Here is a 21,878-nt window from a genome sequence, read left to right on the forward strand (position 1 = left end):
CTTGCTTTGTAAGGTTTTGAGGGAGACGTTTTATCAATAAATTTGATTATTTTTTGATTCTTCTTAATAAGAGAGATTCGAGCCTTTTACTTGCTTCGGCAAGGGTTATTGAGCAATCTTGTGTCTGGTCCCTGATTGTTCTACCGACCTATCAACTGGAGTATTCACCTACCATTGGAGTCGTCGTCCTACCGCCTTAATCAAATCGTGTCGTTTGTTTTGATTCTAGGCTCCGCAATCCAAGTGTAGACACCAAATTTTGGTGTAATTTCATTTACTATTTATTTTTTAGTCTGTGCTCGTTTTATTCACTTTTTAGTTTTTAGTTTTTGTGTTATTATTATTATTTTTAATTTTTAGCATAAGAATTTCTTGAAAAAAAAAAGAAAATCATAAAAGAAAAAAAGGAAAAAGAAAAATAGCAATTTTGTTTTATTTGGCTTTATTTATCTATTTTTAGTCATTTCTACTTTATTTATCTTTTATTTTATTTTTCGTTTGGTTCATTTAAAAAAAAAAAGGGGGAAGGAAAGAATGAAAATGGAAAATGAAAAATGAAAATTGCACATTGTTTCTAATGTTAATTAATTTGTTTTGCTATTTATTTTTACTATTTTCAATTTTGTTTAACTAAGTTATAAAAAAAAAAAAAAAACCCACGACAGCAAGCTGCGGAAACGCAGCTTGCAAATAAGATTGCAGGAGGTCCTTGGGGGAAAAATTGAGCTACGAATGGCCAGGTGTCTAGGACACCTGGAGGGGGGATGAATCTAGAATAATAGCTAGGTTTTGAGAGATAGAGAGAGGCTAAGGACGGAAAAAAAAAAATCAAAAGGGTGGGCTGGCGGCTGAGCTTTGGAGAATCAGAGGAAAAGAGAGGGAGTAAAAGAGAGGATTCGAGTAATGGCCTGGGTTTAGGAAGGGATGGAAAAGCTTGGGGCGGCTGGGACAACAAGAAAAGAGGGCTTCATCTTGGGGTCAGGAGGAAAAAACAGAGAAACAGAGAGGTGGAGAGGAGGTAGCTACGGTTGATGGCCGCTGGGTAGAAAGAAAAACAGAGGAAAGGCCACGATTGCAAACGGAAGCAGAGGAAGAAGGTTTCGGCAAAATGAAGGATGAATTCAGAAAACTGGAACCGCCACCGCTCATCGCCACCATCACTTCGCCGAATCCGACATCATTGCTGGCAAATTTTCACCAAGAAACGAATTACAGAAATGGACTCCGACACTACCCCCTGTAGATTGTCGCCGCGATATGTCACTGAGACGGAGGAAGAACCAAGCCACCACCAGTTCGCGTCCGTTGCCGCTGCTGTCTGCCATTGCCACCACCGGAACCCGCTATCATCGCCCGTGGATTTTCATTGTAAAGAGCTCTGTAAGTTTCCTATTTAAATTTCAGTTCTTCTCAAGTGTGTGAAATGGGTCTGCTGTGGCTTAATCTAGCATGATTTTCCTGCCAATTGGCCTCAAATTTTTGAATTTGGATGCTGTATACGTCGATTGGGCTGAATTTGTTTGCTTCTTACAAATTTTGGGGGCTGATTATGACATCAATCGAACAAAATTTTGCTGAACTTTTATGCCCATTTAGTGTTTGATAAAATGCCCAATTGAGAGTTATACTTGAAGATGATTTGCCTGCGTTTTGTGTGTGAGGAAAATGAACATTCGGCTAATTTAGGGCTTGTCCAAATATCATAGCTGGTTTTGTTTCATGGTAGAAAGTAATGTCTTGAGGGGCTTTGACATGCTGATGTTCGTGCACTTTTTTCTGTTTTCCTGTTCCTCATCCCTTTCCTTGAATGAATTCGAGTCCCATTGGCATGGGAGGAACCTTGTGCAGGTTCCATTTCTTTTTGCTATGATTGAGAATGAATTTTTCTGGTGTTTGCCGTATGCAAAGAGGGATGAAATGGCGGTGAATGTTCCATCAGTTTGAAGAGGATGAATATTTGCTTAAATTTATAATTTCAGTCCTTCCATTGTCCCTTGCTCTGTGATTTCGCCCCAAAGCTTGTAGAACTTCATGATTCGACCCCCCAAACCTTCATAATTCTTTCAATCAAGTCCGATTCTGGTCCCAATCAGGTCCCAAACCTTCATCATTCAAAAATCTTGTTTTAGTTTTATGATTAGGGTTTTTGGGTAATAATATTTGGTTGGGTTGAAAAGGTGGGTTTAATAAAATTTTGTTTGGGTTTCTAGTATAGGTTTAGCCCACTCTTTTGATTGGCTTTGTTTATTGGAATGTGAAGGCTGACCCATTCCATTTGCCTTGGATTTTCGGCGGGCTTAGGAAGGTTTTGGCCCAAGAGATAAATAAAATGGCCCAAGGGCCTGTTTCTTAAGAATCTGATAATTGAATTTGCGAATCAGTCCTTGAATTTCTCCTTAATTGTACTGTGGCCCTGGACATTTTCAACTCCTTTCAATTGGGTCCTTAACTTAATTGCAAATAGGCCCCTAAACTTTGTTTTTCTTTGATTTTGACCCCAAATCTTTGTCAATCTTTGCAATCAAGTCCTTTCTTCTTTTGACTTCTTAAATGTGGGTTGTCTACATGATTTAATTGATTCAATTTCATGTTTATTTTTATCTTTTTGTGATTATTTCTTGATTAAAGTGATGCCTTGACTCTTTTATTATTTTGGAGGGCAAATAAGTGGTTTCACTCAATGGGGACCCCAATTCAAGGGGAGGTACACCCTAATCCCTTATTTCTTACTTTATTTTGACTCTACGTGCTCCTATGTGTTATGTGTGAATATGCATGCTTTAATTCGCTTATCATTTCATGTTTAATTGCCTATTTCGCTTTCTTTTATTTCATTTTTCTTAATTTGCAAGTGATTTGAAGGCACTTGAATGCCAAGTTGTAATAGCTAGGTTATTATTTTTATTCCGTTCCCCCCTCCTAGATTGTATAGGCCTTCTTCCCCTAAAAATGTAATAGTTAGGGCCTTAGTTGCCTTATGTGTCTTGCATGTCTATGTGCTATATGTTTCATCGCTTTCTTAGGTTTTGGGCATCTAGATATGCATGCTAAGTGTTATGTGCTACGTGTTTATAAGTGATTCGCATGTCTACTCGCCTTTTATAGTCATGAATGAATGTGACGAATGAATGGACGTCACCACACTAGTCCAATGCTAGTTGTGGCCCCCTTTCCCGTCACCACACTAGTCCAACGCTAGTTGTGGTTCATTGTTCCGTTTCTACTAGTCCAATGCTAGTAGAAATTCATAGAAAGGGCTAGTCCAATGCTAGACCCAATAAGCCATTTCCCCTTTCGATAGTGCATATTTGTGTGTTCACTACATGTCATGCATTCTTTTTTTAGTTTTATCATTTTGCATGCCCCTTGAACCCCTTTTCCCTCCATTTTAGGATTTTTGCATTTCATGCTAGTTATAGGTTTCATTTGCTTGAAGTGTCCCCTCCGATAAGGGAAACGAGCGAGTGTGGCTATTCGATAGCCTTAGCACGCTAGTTTTGCCTTCTAATCAAAGGGAAAATCGAAGTCGAAAAAGTTAGGAGTCATTCCCATACCCGACCTGATGCATTCCTTTAGGTTCATTCATTCTCAATTTTTCACTTACTCACTTTTTCAATTCACATTTCCTCATTACTTTTCCTTTCCTTATTGTTCAATTTTGATTTCTACTTCACAAAATTGCACTTAATTACGATCTATATACACTTATCACTATATTTCATACACTTGCACACAAACACTTGGATTTCCATACAATTGTACACATGCACCTTTTTATATACTTGCACACTTGCACTTGAATCATCATTTGCATTAATCGACCTCTATAAGGTTTTCTTTCATTGGCCGCCGCAATTCATGTGGTTGGGACCAAAAACCTTACAAGAGACATCTTAGAATCTAGGGTTTTGCATTTCATGTAGCACATCCAAATGTAATAAATTCTTTGGTTAAAACAAGAAAATCTTTGATTAAATCACGCAACTAGCCTTGGCTAGGTCAAAGGGGTGCCTTGGATTGTATCCTTGCCTTCCCCTTTGTCAAATGTGACTCCCGAACCTTTTTCCTTGGTTTACGTGGACTAGGAGTCGTTTAAAAGGGGTTTCTTACTAATTTTTTCTCATTTTTCTTAAAAAATTCATTTTTTTGGGTGACTTGGTACACCTTAACTCATTACCAAGTGGCGACTCCGTATTTTGTTTCAAAAAACCCTTTTTAAACTATAATTTTGGATCAAATCGTCGCATTTTCAAAACCCCATTGAGGCCCACTTTTCTTTCAAATCAAAAATTCATTTTTTCAAATCAAAACACATTTTTTAAAATCATTTATTTATTTATCAAAAAATGGGGCGCGACAGTTGGCAACTCCACTGGGGACATTCGAGAGTCCGAGCAAATTTGATTTAATCAACCTTTTTCTTCTTTTAACCTTTTCATATATCACATTTGTGTATTTTAGGGTTGCATTTTTTTCCTTTTTTAGGATTTTGCATCACTCGCGTCTCAAATTACTCCCTCGCTCACGAATGTATGATTGGTTGATTGGATATATGTTTATTTACTTATCTCGCGCTTGCATTGCATTTGGGGGGGGTGTGTGTCACCTTTTAGAGCCTCGCATGGTTCTCAACCCTTTCCCTCAAAATAAGGAGCACTTCATACGTGCACGTTTATTTATTGTTATCCCATTTTATTTTTATTTTTCGTGGGCGTTTCCCACACCGCCTTGTAGGATTAGGATCGATCGCCTTGGGTAGGCGGATGGTGTGCGCTGCGCCCATAGCGCTACCTAAGGGATCACTCGAGCCACCGATCGAAGGCTTTGGGAGTGATGACCCTTTGCCTTTAGGTCTGAAGGCTTGGGAGCCGAAGCCTTATCGAGTCTAGTCGCATTAGTGAACCCCAGCCTCATGCATCCATATTAGCGTTTTCCTAGGTTAGAGTCAGCCTCACCCTCTTTTAAGCACATTAGGCACGAGGGAAGGGGTTCCACCCCTTTTACTTGTTCTATTGTATTTCTTATTCTTAATTGCTCCCAATATGTTATGTGTACTATCAATTGTACTAACCTTTTTTTTGTTTTCTTGGATTACATTCACAAACCCTAGCAAATAAGAGGTCTGGCATGACTTTCTTTTAGAACCTACCCTTGTAGATAGGCTATTGCACGTTTAAAGATTTGTGTATATTGCATTCATAGATTAATGATTGCATATCATTCTAGGCCTACCCTGGCAGATAAAGGGTTCCTTAGGTCACGTTTCATTTCGAATTGCATTTTTTCCTGCTTTAATAACTGGCATCATGCATTAAACCTTAGAAAGGGAATGCCATTTAGGGGATCCCGTATCAGGAATAAGCCACCTTGTGTCTCGGATACTTAATCCAGTGAGACTTGCACGTTTACATTTTGTACCATCCAAAGGGGTATGCACAAGGTAAGGTAGGATCCGATCATTTTCATAGAGTGATCTTTGGAATATGAGCATCTAATAATCACTTTTTGGCCATTTTATCAAAATTTGGTAAAAATCCCTTGCGTGAAGGACATTAATTTGAAGAAATTCATAAATGATTCCTCCTATTGAGACGATAAATAAATTGAGGCCAAATCGTGATTTTAGAAGGCTCATAGACTAATTTTCTGAAACCACCAATGGCCGGCCGATTCAATCGATCCATTTTGTCAATTCATAATCAATTTTGAATAAACCATCATTTGACCAATTTACCCTTTTTAGGGTCATTTGACCAATTCACCCTTTTTAGGGTCACCTGGTCAATTTTGAATAAATCGTCAATTCATTTGACCAATTTACCCTTTTTAGGGTCATTTGACCAATTTACCCTTTTTAGGGTCACCTGGTCGATTTTTGAATAAATCATCAATTCATTTGACCAATTTACCCTTTTTAGGGTCATCCGGTCGGTTTTCGAATAAATCTTCATTTCATTTGGTCAATTCACTCATTTTTATGGCAATCTAGTCGATTTTTGAATAAATCACCAATTTCATTCAATTCATTTGATTAGTTAGGGCAATTTTGTCGATTTTCGATAAATCATCAATTTCGTCCGATTCATTTGCCAAATCTACCCTTTTAGGGCGATCTGGTCAACTTTAAATAAATTCTCGATTTCATTCAATTCGTTTGACCAAGTTCCTTTTTTAGGATGATCCGGTCAATTTTGAGTAAGTTATTAAATTTCATTCAATTCATTTGACTAGTTTCCCTTTTTAGGGTAATCTTGTCGATTTTAAATAAATGGCCAATTTCATTCAACCCATTTGACCAATCAGGGTTTCAATGTCAATTTCAAATTGGGAAACTTAGTCGATTTTTGAGAAAACCATCCATTGCATCCAGCCATTTGATCAGTCGGAGTTTTGACCCGTGCTTCACTGAAAAATTTGGTCAACGAACTCCAATCTCTTCGATAGGAAGTTCGTCAAGATCAAACCCGTGCGTTTTTGCAAGTTCTTGTATCGATCAAAAGTAATCAATCCCTTCGGACGAGGTCCTCATTTTGACAAACGTCTCTTCTCATTCCAATGGGCCAAATTTTTCAAATTATTTTTCCCTCCATAAGCTGATTGGATCCATCAGGTATTGTATAGTGCCTGCTCTGGAGGATTGCATTTTCATGCTAGGCCTACCCTTGGCACAAAAAGGGTCCCCCATAGGACATGCATACCGATTTTATATTCTTTCTTACTAACTCTGGGTATTTTTCTTTTGTTTTCCCCCTTCTCCCCTGCATTCATAAGAATATTTCAATAAGGCAAAAACATTTTTCTATAGCTGATGATAATTTTGATCTAATAAAGTTTGAAAATCACAAGTATTATTTGATTCTTGGGCAAATCCAACAATGGAAACCTGAAAGACCCATCTGAAAGCTCTAGGCTAAGAACTTTTAAGAGATTTCATAATTGTTTTCAAAGAAAATTCTATATATTTGACTTGTTAATATATTTTTGTGTCAAAAGAAAAGGAGACAAAAAATGTATATGTGGAGCTCTTTACAAGTTTCTCTCTTCTCATTTGTATCATAATTGAATGAGAATTTTTGTTTCAAACTTTTTTAGCAATAAATTTTTTGGGACAATCATTGTCTTGTGTATATTGATGTACATTTCATTCTTTATTCTTATTCATTGGAGATTTCATGATGAATTTTGAGAAATAAAACAAATTGAGATTTTTTCAACCTCTAGCCTGAAAATTCACAAGTGTATGCTTCCTAAATCCTTACATTTGATCGGTGATCCAAGCTATACAATAAGAGTGCTCAGAGAACAAAAGGGTGAATGGCCACTCAAAAAGCCCGATGAGATACCTTTTCTCCTTCACTTAACCCCAGAATAAAATCAGTCACATTGATTGATAAATTGCAAATTGGGGCCATCTTTGCTTGAAAATATCCATTGTGTAACCGATTCAATTCACATCTAAGTGAAAGCAAAAATGTGCATTATTCTTGTTTTTTTTGAAAATTTGGAATGATACTTCGAGTATTCCTTTCTCTACCTATACACATTTTATCATTTGCTCTCCCATTTGAGCCTTTGAAAGAATAATTTCGTTTCAAATAAGAGCCCTAATGATCACTATCCTATATTGGAAAATTTTCAAATATCAAAAAGGGAATGGATTTTCAATGATCATTTCGTTACTTTGGTTGTCATGAGGTGTAAGAATGATACTTTGGTCGTCGTTTCTACAACCTAAACACTGGTCATCCCTTGCATCCTCATTTGAGCTAAAATTGGTGGTTCTTTTCAAAGCACTTACGATCGTACCCCGCATTGGGGAGGGAGATTGCAGAATTTTCCAAAAAGGAGAAAAGCAAAAATGCTAGAATAAGGAGGGAGCCGCAAATTGGGGAAATTTGATTCCACTTGGGGTCCAATTTAAAAAAAAAAAAAAGAGTTTTGTCCGCGTGGATCGCCTATGTTTCACAAATATGGATGAACAAGGGTCTTCCTCAGTCAGTAATTCAAATACATGCAAAAAATTTCGCATTAACGAAAATTTCCTTTCAGAGTTATTGTAAGGAACGGAATACAAGTCAGGCCATCTTCTTTTCCAGTCAGACGTTCTATCCCTAGTTATCCCTTTTTTGAGCCTTCAAAATGAATTGTTTCGTTTGGCAACCCCTGAGAATCGCAAACCCCACACTGGGGCAAGTTTGAGTTGAAAAAAGAAATTTCAAGAAGTGAAAAGTGAAAGGCAGTAAAATCAAAAACAAAAGAAGAAAAGAGAACCTCAGTTCAAAAATAAACTGGGGCAAATTTTGTCAAATTTCAAAAGAATGGCAAAAGGCCGAAAAATCAAAAGAAGAAAGAAAATGAAAGAGAAAGAGCCTCAATTGAGCATAAACTGAGGCAAATTCTGATTTAGCCCTAAAATAGAGTTGGCTCAATAATGCGATCTCAGGTCATTCAAACCGCTTTTGAAATCTACCTTCAAGCCTTAACTTTTCTAAACACCCCACCAGACCCCATTACAAAAGCCGAAAGTCCTGACTTCTGTTCTTTGCAATGGCCTTGTCAAGAAAATTTCTGATGCCAGAAAATTTTAGCTGTATTTCTGAATTGCCTGGGTATGGGGTTGACGTTACTCACCATGTGAAAATCCACCAAGTTGAGGGAAAGGAAAAAGAGACAAAAAGCAAAGCAAGAAAAGTAAATGCAAGAAAATGCAGAAAAAATTCGACGCTGAAGTCCCTAATGAATGATGAGAAGAATACAAACAAATTCTGAGATCTTCGAGTTCAAAATAGGGACAATTTTGGAAAAATGCGATCTGTGGTGCAATGTCCTTGAAAGTCTTATCCTTCAACTATCGTTTCGAGCCACATTACAAGCTAATAAAGTCCATCGTTGACTTATCCTTTCATGACAACCCAAAGTGAGAATTATGCTCATAGGAAATCCATCGATCACTCATGATCATAAGGGTATAACCAGTTTTCGCATGTTTAGCTATCGTTTTTACCCATTTGTTGCAAGCTTAAAGCTTATGTGTTGATTAAGTTTTCTTAAAAAATAAGGGTGACAAACTCTTTGCTTTCACTAAGATGTGACATTGAAGGGATTACATACAATTGGGGCGCAAAATAAGACAAGTCTTGGCCTCCCATTTCCTTTAGTCACTTCCAAGTCAGACATAACGCCCACTTGATTAGTCTTGAAAGATGGGCTAACCAGAAAGTGGTGACCTGTTATCCTAAGCACCGATGCTAAAAGTGAGGAAGAAATCTTCTTGAATTTGGTGTTATTCTAAGGGATTCATCTTGAAATTTCTGCATGAGTTCAAACTCGACGTTAAGTGTCTTCACATTGTATATATGACTATTTTCTAAATTTTAGAAGTGCTGTTTTTCTTTGTTCAAATAAATGGGAAATCATCTGAACAAATTTTTGCAATCAAGGGAGCCCACACTGCGGCAAAATTTTTATTTGCAAGATTTCACAAAATAAACCCACACAGGGGCAAATATTTTTGTAGTCCAATTGAGGATTTCATCCAAGAATCAAAATAATGCATTTTTCAAATCAATCACGCTGTTTCTTTTCACAAAAACTTGAGTGCATGTCATATTTTGGTAAGCCCCTGTGCAGGTATTCATAGTTGAAATCGACGAAAAAGCATCTGGTGATGTGGGAGGCCGATGCCGAAGAAAGAGAAGAAAGAAAGAAAAGGGCCCTACACTTGGGGCAAATTAATTTTTTGGAAAGATTCTCAAAAAAAAAAATAATAATAAAAATAAATTTCAAATCAATCAAAAATCAAAAATCAAATCAAGCTCCGACTTCGGCAGGACCGGGTTTTATCCCGCTGACCGCTTACCTCGGCAGGACCGGGTTTTATCCCGCTTTCGGCAGGACCGGGTTTTATCCCGCTGACCGCTTATTTCGGCAGGACCGGGTTTTATCCCGCTGACCGCTTACTTCGGCAGGACCGAGTTTTATCCCGCTTACCTCGGCAGGACCGGGTTTTATCCCGCTTTCGGCAGGACCGGGTTTTATCCCGCTGACCGCTTACTTCGGCAGGACCGGATTTTATCCCGCTGGCCGCTTACCTCGGTAGGACCGGGTTCTATCCCGCTGACCGCTTACTCCGGCAGGACCGGGTTTTATCCCGCTGACCGCTTACTTCGGCAGGACCGGATTTTATCCCGCTGACCGCTTACTTCGGCAGGACCGGGTTCTATTCCGCTGACCGTCCACACCCCGTCAGGCTTAGATGTTATCCCACCGACCAATTCATCACACTGGGGCAAATTTTTAGATAATTTTTCAAACAAGTCTTATACAGTTCTTCATTTTACATTTTCTGTTCGGGTCTATCCCGTGGGTCTATCCCATTTAAATTTCTGTCTGGGTCTATCCCATTTACATTTCTGTTTGGGTCTATCCCATTTTTCATTTTTGTTCGGGTCTATCCCGTGGGTCTATCCCATTTTACATTTTCTGTTTGGGTCTATCCCATTTTTCATTTTCTGTTCGGGTCTATCCCGTGGGTCTATCCCATTTTACATTTTCTGTTTGGGTCTATCCCATTTTACATTTTCTGTTCGGGTCTATCCCATTTTACATTTTCTGTTTGGGTCTATCCCATTTTTCATTTTCTGTTCGAGTCTATCCCATTTACGTTTCTGTTCGGGTCTATCCCATTTTACATTTTCTGTTCGGGTCAGTCCCGTTTTTAATTTTATGTTTGGGTCAGCCCCATTTTAGAATTCTTGTTCGTTGGAATCATTTTTGCAGCCAAATAATGCAGGTGAGCATTTGGTGTCTACTTCTTTGTGTCAAGTTTTTCCAAAACTCAGACAAAGAGGGGCAAACTGTAGACACCAAATTTTGGTGTAATTTCATTTACTATTTATTTTTTAGTCTGTGCTCGTTTTATTCACTTTTTAGTTTTTAGTTTTTGTGTTATTATTATTATTTTTAATTTTTAGCATAAGAATTTCTTGAAAAAAAAAGAAAAATCATAAAAGAAAAAAAGGAAAAAGAAAAATACCATGTTTTAGGTCTTTTTGAGTTAGATTTAGCACTTGACATGTTGTTTAAGTGAAAACCATGAAAGGATGAAGGTTGGTTAAATAAGTGAACTTGTGGACTGTTTTCTTTCTTCTTGGCTGGCCGGTTTTGGAAGGAGAAGTTTCTTCTTGATTTTGTGGTTCTTTTGCACCTTAAATTAAGCCTAAGACACTTGGCTAGACATTGGTTGAGCTTATGTGTGAGTTGAAGTAAAAATGAAGCAAGTAAAGTGGTTGTTTGGACCACTAGTAGACTGTTTTGATTTCTTTTGTTGGCTAAACTATTATGGCCTTTTAAATCATGTTTATGTGTTTCATTTTGAGCTCCAATGGTACTAAGTGACTTGACCCCCTGTATATGAACACTAGAGGATCGAATTGGATAAATGTGAACCAACACAAATGAAGATAGCATCAATATCTAGTGTATCTTTGCTAGGGTTTAGGGCTGATACAGAACTGAAAAATCAGCCATCTTGTCCGAGCTACTAGTACTAATAGGAGATGAACTAGAGTGTGTATTTGGTACCGTTGGAAAGCCCTTTGAGTCTAACTTCCAACGCCACTGACGGCACCAGATTTTGACCTTTTTACAGTGAGATATAGCCATTTTCCCAAAATTGCGCGGGCGCAACTGTTTTACCCGTGAAGAACATTTTGAGCTTGGATAAAACTTTTCTTGTGCCCAACTTTCATACACTTGCCAAACTTTTTTCTGTTGAACTTTTATTGCATTTTGGGCCAAATTTGCATGATGAATTGTGTGGCTTTAACCACCCACTTGGTCTCTTAATGAGCCTACATTTCATTGGGAAATGAACCTAGAATGTTAATGATTTCACTCGTTGCCCTAGGATTGGGAAACGGAGGTGATCGTAACCGAGATACTTGACATTTGATCACTACATTGCTTGACAGGTGAGTGTTCCACTACCTGCTACTTGCTTATGTGAAATATCTAAATACTTGATTTACGACTGTTTGAGCCAAACTTTGTTTTGATAAAAATGGAGGCGAGCGTGTACTTTATCGCACTCGACCTCCCTTATTTTCCACTGAGGCTCTGTATACTGCTATTATGAGATGTGATTTCTCTATATGTGACTGCACTTGAGTTGTTTGGGTACCCAACCTCATAGGCAAGTCGGTTGTATCGAGCCAACAAGGACTTGGTTGAGAAGGCTGACAAACCATAGGGACTATGTACTAAACACTGAAAACCGGTATACTCGAGTATTACCTAACTATTGTTTATGGAGTGTGGGCCTGGTAGGGGGTTGATTGGTGGACAGAGATTGGAGGAAGTGGTGTTCTACGGACTTTATATTCTTTAAATGTAAACATTGATGGAGAGTCAACTGACCACAGTATGATCAAGCGCGATGGGATTTGGCTTTTGGAAGCCACTCGTATCCTTGAATTGAACTGTGATTATATTGTTATTGTACTATACGTTGTTTGCTTGGTTATATTATGTCCGTATTTGGCTATGTGCTTACTTATTTACTTGGAACCTCACTGAGTTTTAGCTCACCCCACTCCCTTTGTTTTCCTTAGCAGATCAGGGATGGACTTGTGGTCAAGAGTTTTCTTAGCTTTATTTTGCTTTGAACTTGTAACCTTTTGTTTAAGATGACTTTACTTTTGACTCTTGTAAGTTTGAATTCATAAGTTTGACTTATGTTATGTAATTGTAGTATGGAGTGGTAAGTGTGACTTTTAACTGGACATTTTACGTTTGGAAAGTTGGCTTGACGATTATATGCCATTAGGGTTTGTATGCTTTAATTTGAAGTTATTTCACTGGTTATATTGAGTTGCTAGTTCTTTGATCGATCGAGCCCCGACGAGAGCTGGGCAGGCAGTCCGCTAATACCCTATGGTTCGCCCTAGGGAGAGGTGAGACTGTCGCAGGTGGTATCAGAGTTTAGGTTTGAATTGGCCTGGGCGTGTTACGAATTTCCGACTTGAGGATTATATTTGATTATTTCCCCTTAGGAGCACTTAAGTTTTCTCTACACTTTGTGTTGGATGGATGGACATAGTGGCCCTAGTGATAGTCCAGTTGGCGAGCCATCCCGTGGAGTACTCCCAATAATTAAGTACCAGATTAGGCCACGAGGAGCCACTATGCATTGGAGTCCGGCTAACCACTATCGGCGTTGCGAGTGCCGCCATACCTATGCTTACCCAAATACCGTAGTTTTGGCCGTAGTAGAGGAAAGGAAGGAGTTAGCGAAAGATAATGCTAGGCTTGCAGCTAAAGTGAATCAACTAAAGGAATCTAATAAGATGCAAGCCGAGCGGATTAAAGAGCTCGAGTATGATATGGTCGAGGGCCATGAAAGGATTGATGATCGTTACGTGCAGCTGAGGAAAACTCACGAGTGCATGGTTACTAGAGCTATGAAGGTGAGGACTAGAGCCGAGTCGATCCTGAACGTTTGTGATGACCTACTTGGGGATGTAAGCGATAAGGCTTCCCACATTGGAGGTGAGGCAGGAGTTGAACATGCCTAGGATGGGAGGTCAGCTAGTCGAGCAGCGGATTAGGTCTTCCCTTCTAGGTTAGGATTGTGGATGATTTTGACCACTGTACATAGAAAGGTTAGGGGATGTGGTGACTTGGTAGTTGTACAGTTCTCTTTTGACTGCGTCCATTGGCCTGTGCATGATATGACTTGATGAACTGTGCCTGTACTTTTGAGGCTCGTACTTGCTACTTCTAACCTTGTGATGTGTGCACGGACGGCAAAGTGGATGGCGGCCTTGACTCAAGGCTTCCATAGAAATATTGAAGGCTTGGAAGGAGACAATCAAGTTATCTACACCATGATCCAAGCCTATGAAGAATCAAGTGGGCCTCCAAGTAGGGCCTTAGGCCTTTGTATATATTAGAGTTGGATTAGTTTGTTTTAGTAGAACATAGGCCGGCCCATCTTGACCCAAGATGGCCGAATTTCCTTTTCTTGTTTCCTTAGGTTTTTAGTAACCCTTAGTTGTTCCCTTAGGTTTTTAGTAACCCTTAGTTGTTTCCTTAATTTTTTAGTAACCCTTAGCCTATAAAAGGGCTTGCTTTGTAAGGTTTTGAGGGAGACGTTTTATCAATAAATTTGATTATTTTTTGATTCTTCTTAATAAGAGAGATTCGAGCCTTTTACTTGCTTCGGCAAGGGTTATTGAGCAATCTTGTGTCTGGTCCCTGATTGTTCTACCGACCTATCAACTGGAGTATTCACCTACCATTGGAGTCGTCGTCCTACCGCCTTAATCAAATCGTGTCGTTTGTTTTGATTCTAGGCTCCGCAATCCAAGTGTAGACACCAAATTTTGGTGTAATTTCATTTACTATTTATTTTTTAGTCTGTGCTCGTTTTATTCACTTTTTAGTTTTTAGTTTTTGTGTTATTATTATTATTTTTAATTTTTAGCATAAGAATTTCTTGAAAAAAAAAAGAAAATCATAAAAGAAAAAAAGGAAAAAGAAAAATAGCAATTTTGTTTTATTTGGCTTTATTTATCTATTTTTAGTCATTTCTACTTTATTTATCTTTTATTTTATTTTTCGTTTGGTTCATTTAAAAAAAAAAAGGGGGAAGGAAAGAATGAAAATGGAAAATGAAAAATGAAAATTGCACATTGTTTCTAATGTTAATTAATTTGTTTTGCTATTTATTTTTACTATTTTCAATTTTGTTTAACTAAGTTATAAAAAAAAAAAAAAAACCCACGACAGCAAGCTGCGGAAACGCAGCTTGCAAATAAGATTGCAGGAGGTCCTTGGGGGAAAAATTGAGCTACGAATGGCCAGGTGTCTAGGACACCTGGAGGGGGGATGAATCTAGAATAATAGCTAGGTTTTGAGAGATAGAGAGAGGCTAAGGACGGAAAAAAAAAAATCAAAAGGGTGGGCTGGCGGCTGAGCTTTGGAGAATCAGAGGAAAAGAGAGGGAGTAAAAGAGAGGATTCGAGTAATGGCCTGGGTTTAGGAAGGGATGGAAAAGCTTGGGGCGGCTGGGACAACAAGAAAAGAGGGCTTCATCTTGGGGTCAGGAGGAAAAAACAGAGAAACAGAGAGGTGGAGAGGAGGTAGCTACGGTTGATGGCCGCTGGGTAGAAAGAAAAACAGAGGAAAGGCCACGATTGCAAACGGAAGCAGAGGAAGAAGGTTTCGGCAAAATGAAGGATGAATTCAGAAAACTGGAACCGCCACCGCTCATCGCCACCATCACTTCGCCGAATCCGACATCATTGCTGGCAAATTTTCACCAAGAAACGAATTACAGAAATGGACTCCGACACTACCCCCTGTAGATTGTCGCCGCGATATGTCACTGAGACGGAGGAAGAACCAAGCCACCACCAGTTCGCGTCCGTTGCCGCTGCTGTCTGCCATTGCCACCACCGGAACCCGCTATCATCGCCCGTGGATTTTCATTGTAAAGAGCTCTGTAAGTTTCCTATTTAAATTTCAGTTCTTCTCAAGTGTGTGAAATGGGTCTGCTGTGGCTTAATCTAGCATGATTTTCCTGCCAATTGGCCTCAAATTTTTGAATTTGGATGCTGTATACGTCGATTGGGCTGAATTTGTTTGCTTCTTACAAATTTTGGGGGCTGATTATGACATCAATCGAACAAAATTTTGCTGAACTTTTATGCCCATTTAGTGTTTGATAAAATGCCCAATTGAGAGTTATACTTGAAGATGATTTGCCTGCGTTTTGTGTGTGAGGAAAATGAACATTCGGCTAATTTAGGGCTTGTCCAAATATCATAGCTGGTTTTGTTTCATGGTAGAAAGTAATGTCTTGAGGGGCTTTGACATGCTGATGTTCGTGCACTTTTTTCTGTTTTCCTGTTCCTCATCCCTTTCCTTGAATGAATTCGAGTCCCATTGGCATGGGAGGAACCTTGTGCAGGTTCCATTTCTTTTTGCTATGATTGAGAATGAATTTTTCTGGTGTTTGCCGTATGCAAAGAGGGATGAAATGGCGGTGAATGTTCCATCAGTTTGAAGAGGATGAATATTTGCTTAAATTTATAATTTCAGTCCTTCCATTGTCCCTTGCTCTGTGATTTCGCCCCAAAGCTTGTAGAACTTCATGATTCGACCCCCCAAACCTTCATAATTCTTTCAATCAAGTCCGATTCTGGTCCCAATCAGGTCCCAAACCTTCATCATTCAAAAATCTTGTTTTAGTTTTATGATTAGGGTTTTTGGGTAATAATATTTGGTTGGGTTGAAAAGGTGGGTTTAATAAAATTTTGTTTGGGTTTCTAGTATAGGTTTAGCCCACTCTTTTGATTGGCTTTGTTTATTGGAATGTGAAGGCTGACCCATTCCATTTGCCTTGGATTTTCGGCGGGCTTAGGAAGGTTTTGGCCCAAGAGATAAATAAAATGGCCCAAGGGCCTGTTTCTTAAGAATCTGATAATTGAATTTGCGAATCAGTCCTTGAATTTCTCCTTAATTGTACTGTGGCCCTGGACATTTTCAACTCCTTTCAATTGGGTCCTTAACTTAATTGCAAATAGGCCCCTAAACTTTGTTTTTCTTTGATTTTGACCCCAAATCTTTGTCAATCTTTGCAATCAAGTCCTTTCTTCTTTTGACTTCTTAAATGTGGGTTGTCTACATGATTTAATTGATTCAATTTCATGTTTATTTTTATCTTTTTGTGATTATTTCTTGATTAAAGTGATGCCTTGACTCTTTTATTATTTTGGAGGGCAAATAAGTGGTTTCACTCAATGGGGACCCCAATTCAAGGGGAGGTACACCCTAATCCCTTATTTCTTACTTTATTTTGACTCTACGTGCTCCTATGTGTTATGTGTGAATATGCATGCTTTAATTCGCTTATCATTTCATGTTTAATTGCCTATTTCGCTTTCTTTTATTTCATTTTTCTTAATTTGCAAGTGATTTGAAGGCACTTGAATGCCAAGTTGTAATAGCTAGGTTATTATTTTTATTCCGTTCCCCCCTCCTAGATTGTATAGGCCTTCTTCCCCTAAAAATGTAATAGTTAGGGCCTTAGTTGCCTTATGTGTCTTGCATGTCTATGTGCTATATGTTTCATCGCTTTCTTAGGTTTTGGGCATCTAGATATGCATGCTAAGTGTTATGTGCTACGTGTTTATAAGTGATTCGCATGTCTACTCGCCTTTTATAGTCATGAATGAATGTGACGAATGAATGGACGTCACCACACTAGTCCAATGCTAGTTGTGGCCCCCTTTCCCGTCACCACACTAGTCCAACGCTAGTTGTGGTTCATTGTTCCGTTTCTACTAGTCCAATGCTAGTAGAAATTCATAGAAAGGGCTAGTCCAATGCTAGACCCAATAAGCCATTTCCCCTTTCGATAGTGCATATTTGTGTGTTCACTACATGTCATGCATTCTTTTTTTAGTTTTATCATTTTGCATGCCCCTTGAACCCCTTTTCCCTCCATTTTAGGATTTTTGCATTTCATGCTAGTTATAGGTTTCATTTGCTTGAAGTGTCCCCTCCGATAAGGGAAACGAGCGAGTGTGGCTATTCGATAGCCTTAGCACGCTAGTTTTGCCTTCTAATCAAAGGGAAAATCGAAGTCGAAAAAGTTAGGAGTCATTCCCATACCCGACCTGATGCATTCCTTTAGGTTCATTCATTCTCAATTTTTCACTTACTCACTTTTTCAATTCACATTTCCTCATTACTTTTCCTTTCCTTATTGTTCAATTTTGATTTCTACTTCACAAAATTGCACTTAATTACGATCTATATACACTTATCACTATATTTCATACACTTGCACACAAACACTTGGATTTCCATACAATTGTACACATGCACCTTTTTATATACTTGCACACTTGCACTTGAATCATCATTTGCATTAATCGACCTCTATAAGGTTTTCTTTCATTGGCCGCCGCAATTCATGTGGTTGGGACCAAAAACCTTACAAGAGACATCTTAGAATCTAGGGTTTTGCATTTCATGTAGCACATCCAAATGTAATAAATTCTTTGGTTAAAACAAGAAAATCTTTGATTAAATCACGCAACTAGCCTTGGCTAGGTCAAAGGGGTGCCTTGGATTGTATCCTTGCCTTCCCCTTTGTCAAATGTGACTCCCGAACCTTTTTCCTTGGTTTACGTGGACTAGGAGTCGTTTAAAAGGGGTTTCTTACTAATTTTTTCTCATTTTTCTTAAAAAATTCATTTTTTTGGGTGACTTGGTACACCTTAACTCATTACCAAGTGGCGACTCCGTATTTTGTTTCAAAAAACCCTTTTTAAACTATAATTTTGGATCAAATCGTCGCATTTTCAAAACCCCATTGAGGCCCACTTTTCTTTCAAATCAAAAATTCATTTTTTCAAATCAAAACACATTTTTTAAAATCATTTATTTATTTATCAAAAAATGGGGCGCGACAGTTGGCAACTCCACTGGGGACATTCGAGAGTCCGAGCAAATTTGATTTAATCAACCTTTTTCTTCTTTTAACCTTTTCATATATCACATTTGTGTATTTTAGGGTTGCATTTTTTTCCTTTTTTAGGATTTTGCATCACTCGCGTCTCAAATTACTCCCTCGCTCACGAATGTATGATTGGTTGATTGGATATATGTTTATTTACTTATCTCGCGCTTGCATTGCATTTGGGGGGGGTGTGTGTCACCTTTTAGAGCCTCGCATGGTTCTCAACCCTTTCCCTCAAAATAAGGAGCACTTCATACGTGCACGTTTATTTATTGTTATCCCATTTTATTTTTATTTTTCGTGGGCGTTTCCCACACCGCCTTGTAGGATTAGGATCGATCGCCTTGGGTAGGCGGATGGTGTGCGCTGCGCCCATAGCGCTACCTAAGGGATCACTCGAGCCACCGATCGAAGGCTTTGGGAGTGATGACCCTTTGCCTTTAGGTCTGAAGGCTTGGGAGCCGAAGCCTTATCGAGTCTAGTCGCATTAGTGAACCCCAGCCTCATGCATCCATATTAGCGTTTTCCTAGGTTAGAGTCAGTCTCACCCTCTTTTAAGCACATTAGGCACGAGGGAAGGGGTTCCACCCCTTTTACTTGTTCTATTGTATTTCTTATTCTTAATTGCTCCCAATATGTTATGTGTACTATCAATTGTACTAACCTTTTTTTTGTTTTCTTGGATTACATTCACAAACCCTAGCAAATAAGAGGTCTGGCATGACTTTCTTTTAGAACCTACCCTTGTAGATAGGCTATTGCACGTTTAAAGATTTGTGTATATTGCATTCATAGATTAATGATTGCATATCATTCTAGGCCTACCCTGGCAGATAAAGGGTTCCTTAGGTCACGTTTCATTTCGAATTGCATTTTTTCCTGCTTTAATAACTGGCATCATGCATTAAACCTTAGAAAGGGAATGCCATTTAGGGGATCCCGTATCAGGAATAAGCCACCTTGTGTCTCGGATACTTAATCCAGTGAGACTTGCACGTTTACATTTTGTACCATCCAAAGGGGTATGCACAAGGTAAGGTAGGATCCGATCATTTTCATAGAGTGATCTTTGGAATATGAGCATCTAATAATCACTTTTTGGCCATTTTATCAAAATTTGGTAAAAATCCCTTGCGTGAAGGACATTAATTTGAAGAAATTCATAAATGATTCCTCCTATTGAGACGATAAATAAATTGAGGCCAAATCGTGATTTTAGAAGGCTCATAGACTAATTTTCTGAAACCACCAATGGCCGGCCGATTCAATCGATCCATTTTGTCAATTCATAATCAATTTTGAATAAACCATCATTTGACCAATTTACCCTTTTTAGGGTCATTTGACCAATTCACCCTTTTTAGGGTCACCTGGTCAATTTTGAATAAATCGTCAATTCATTTGACCAATTTACCCTTTTTAGGGTCATTTGACCAATTTACCCTTTTTAGGGTCACCTGGTCGATTTTTGAATAAATCATCAATTCATTTGACCAATTTACCCTTTTTAGGGTCATCCGGTCGGTTTTCGAATAAATCTTCATTTCATTTGGTCAATTCACTCATTTTTATGGCAATCTAGTCGATTTTTGAATAAATCACCAATTTCATTCAATTCATTTGATTAGTTAGGGCAATTTTGTCGATTTTCGATAAATCATCAATTTCGTCCGATTCATTTGCCAAATCTACCCTTTTAGGGCGATCTGGTCAACTTTAAATAAATTCTCGATTTCATTCAATTCGTTTGACCAAGTTCCTTTTTTAGGATGATCCGGTCAATTTTGAGTAAGTTATTAAATTTCATTCAATTCATTTGACTAGTTTCCCTTTTTAGGGTAATCTTGTCGATTTTAAATAAATGGCCAATTTCATTCAACCCATTTGACCAATCAGGGTTTCAATGTCAATTTCAAATTGGGAAACTTAGTCGATTTTTGAGAAAACCATCCATTGCATCCAGCCATTTGATCAGTCGGAGTTTTGACCCGTGCTTCACTGAAAAATTTGGTCAACGAACTCCAATCTCTTCGATAGGAAGTTCGTCAAGATCAAACCCGTGCGTTTTTGCAAGTTCTTGTATCGATCAAAAGTAATCAATCCCTTCGGACGAGGTCCTCATTTTGACAAACGTCTCTTCTCATTCCAATGGGCCAAATTTTTCAAATTATTTTTCCCTCCATAAGCTGATTGGATCCATCAGGTATTGTATAGTGCCTGCTCTGGAGGATTGCATTTTCATGCTAGGCCTACCCTTGGCACAAAAAGGGTCCCCCATAGGACATGCATACCGATTTTATATTCTTTCTTACTAACTCTGGGTATTTTTCTTTTGTTTTCCCCCTTCTCCCCTGCATTCATAAGAATATTTCAATAAGGCAAAAACATTTTTCTATAGCTGATGATAATTTTGATCTAATAAAGTTTGAAAATCACAAGTATTATTTGATTCTTGGGCAAATCCAACAATGGAAACCTGAAAGACCCATCTGAAAGCTCTAGGCTAAGAACTTTTAAGAGATTTCATAATTGTTTTCAAAGAAAATTCTATATATTTGACTTGTTAATATATTTTTGTGTCAAAAGAAAAGGAGACAAAAAATGTATATGTGGAGCTCTTTACAAGTTTCTCTCTTCTCATTTGTATCATAATTGAATGAGAATTTTTGTTTCAAACTTTTTTAGCAATAAATTTTTTGGGACAATCATTGTCTTGTGTATATTGATGTACATTTCATTCTTTATTCTTATTCATTGGAGATTTCATGATGAATTTTGAGAAATAAAACAAATTGAGATTTTTTCAACCTCTAGCCTGAAAATTCACAAGTGTATGCTTCCTAAATCCTTACATTTGATCGGTGATCCAAGCTATACAATAAGAGTGCTCAGAGAACAAAAGGGTGAATGGCCACTCAAAAAGCCCGATGAGATACCTTTTCTCCTTCACTTAACCCCAGAATAAAATCAGTCACATTGATTGATAAATTGCAAATTGGGGCCATCTTTGCTTGAAAATATCCATTGTGTAACCGATTCAATTCACATCTAAGTGAAAGCAAAAATGTGCATTATTCTTGTTTTTTTTGAAAATTTGGAATGATACTTCGAGTATTCCTTTCTCTACCTATACACATTTTATCATTTGCTCTCCCATTTGAGCCTTTGAAAGAATAATTTCGTTTCAAATAAGAGCCCTAATGATCACTACCCTATATTGGAAAATTTTCAAATATCAAAAAGGGAATGGATTTTCAATGATCATTTCGTTACTTTGGTTGTCATGAGGTGTAAGAATGATAATTTGGTCGTCGTTTCTACAACCTAAACACTGGTCATCCCTTGC

General features: G+C 38.2%; 2 long non-coding RNA genes across 2 annotated transcripts; both read left to right on the plus strand.

The window, feature by feature from the left end:
* Positions 1–742: 742 nt before the first annotated feature.
* On the plus strand, positions 743–7,489 carry LOC140010175 (uncharacterized). Its single transcript, XR_011817438.1, has 2 exons — positions 743–1,380; positions 2,659–7,489. It is a non-coding gene; the product is annotated as an uncharacterized lncRNA (long non-coding RNA).
* A 7,378-nt stretch (positions 7,490–14,867) lies between these two features.
* Positions 14,868–21,614, plus strand: LOC140010177 (uncharacterized). Its single transcript, XR_011817440.1, has 2 exons — positions 14,868–15,505; positions 16,784–21,614. It is a non-coding gene; the product is annotated as an uncharacterized lncRNA (long non-coding RNA).
* Positions 21,615–21,878: the final 264 nt, after the last annotated feature.

The sequence above is a fragment of the Coffea arabica genome, chromosome 7c, assembly GCF_036785885.1.
Source record: "Coffea arabica cultivar ET-39 chromosome 7c, Coffea Arabica ET-39 HiFi, whole genome shotgun sequence".
Classification (NCBI taxonomy): domain Eukaryota; kingdom Viridiplantae; phylum Streptophyta; class Magnoliopsida; order Gentianales; family Rubiaceae; genus Coffea; species Coffea arabica.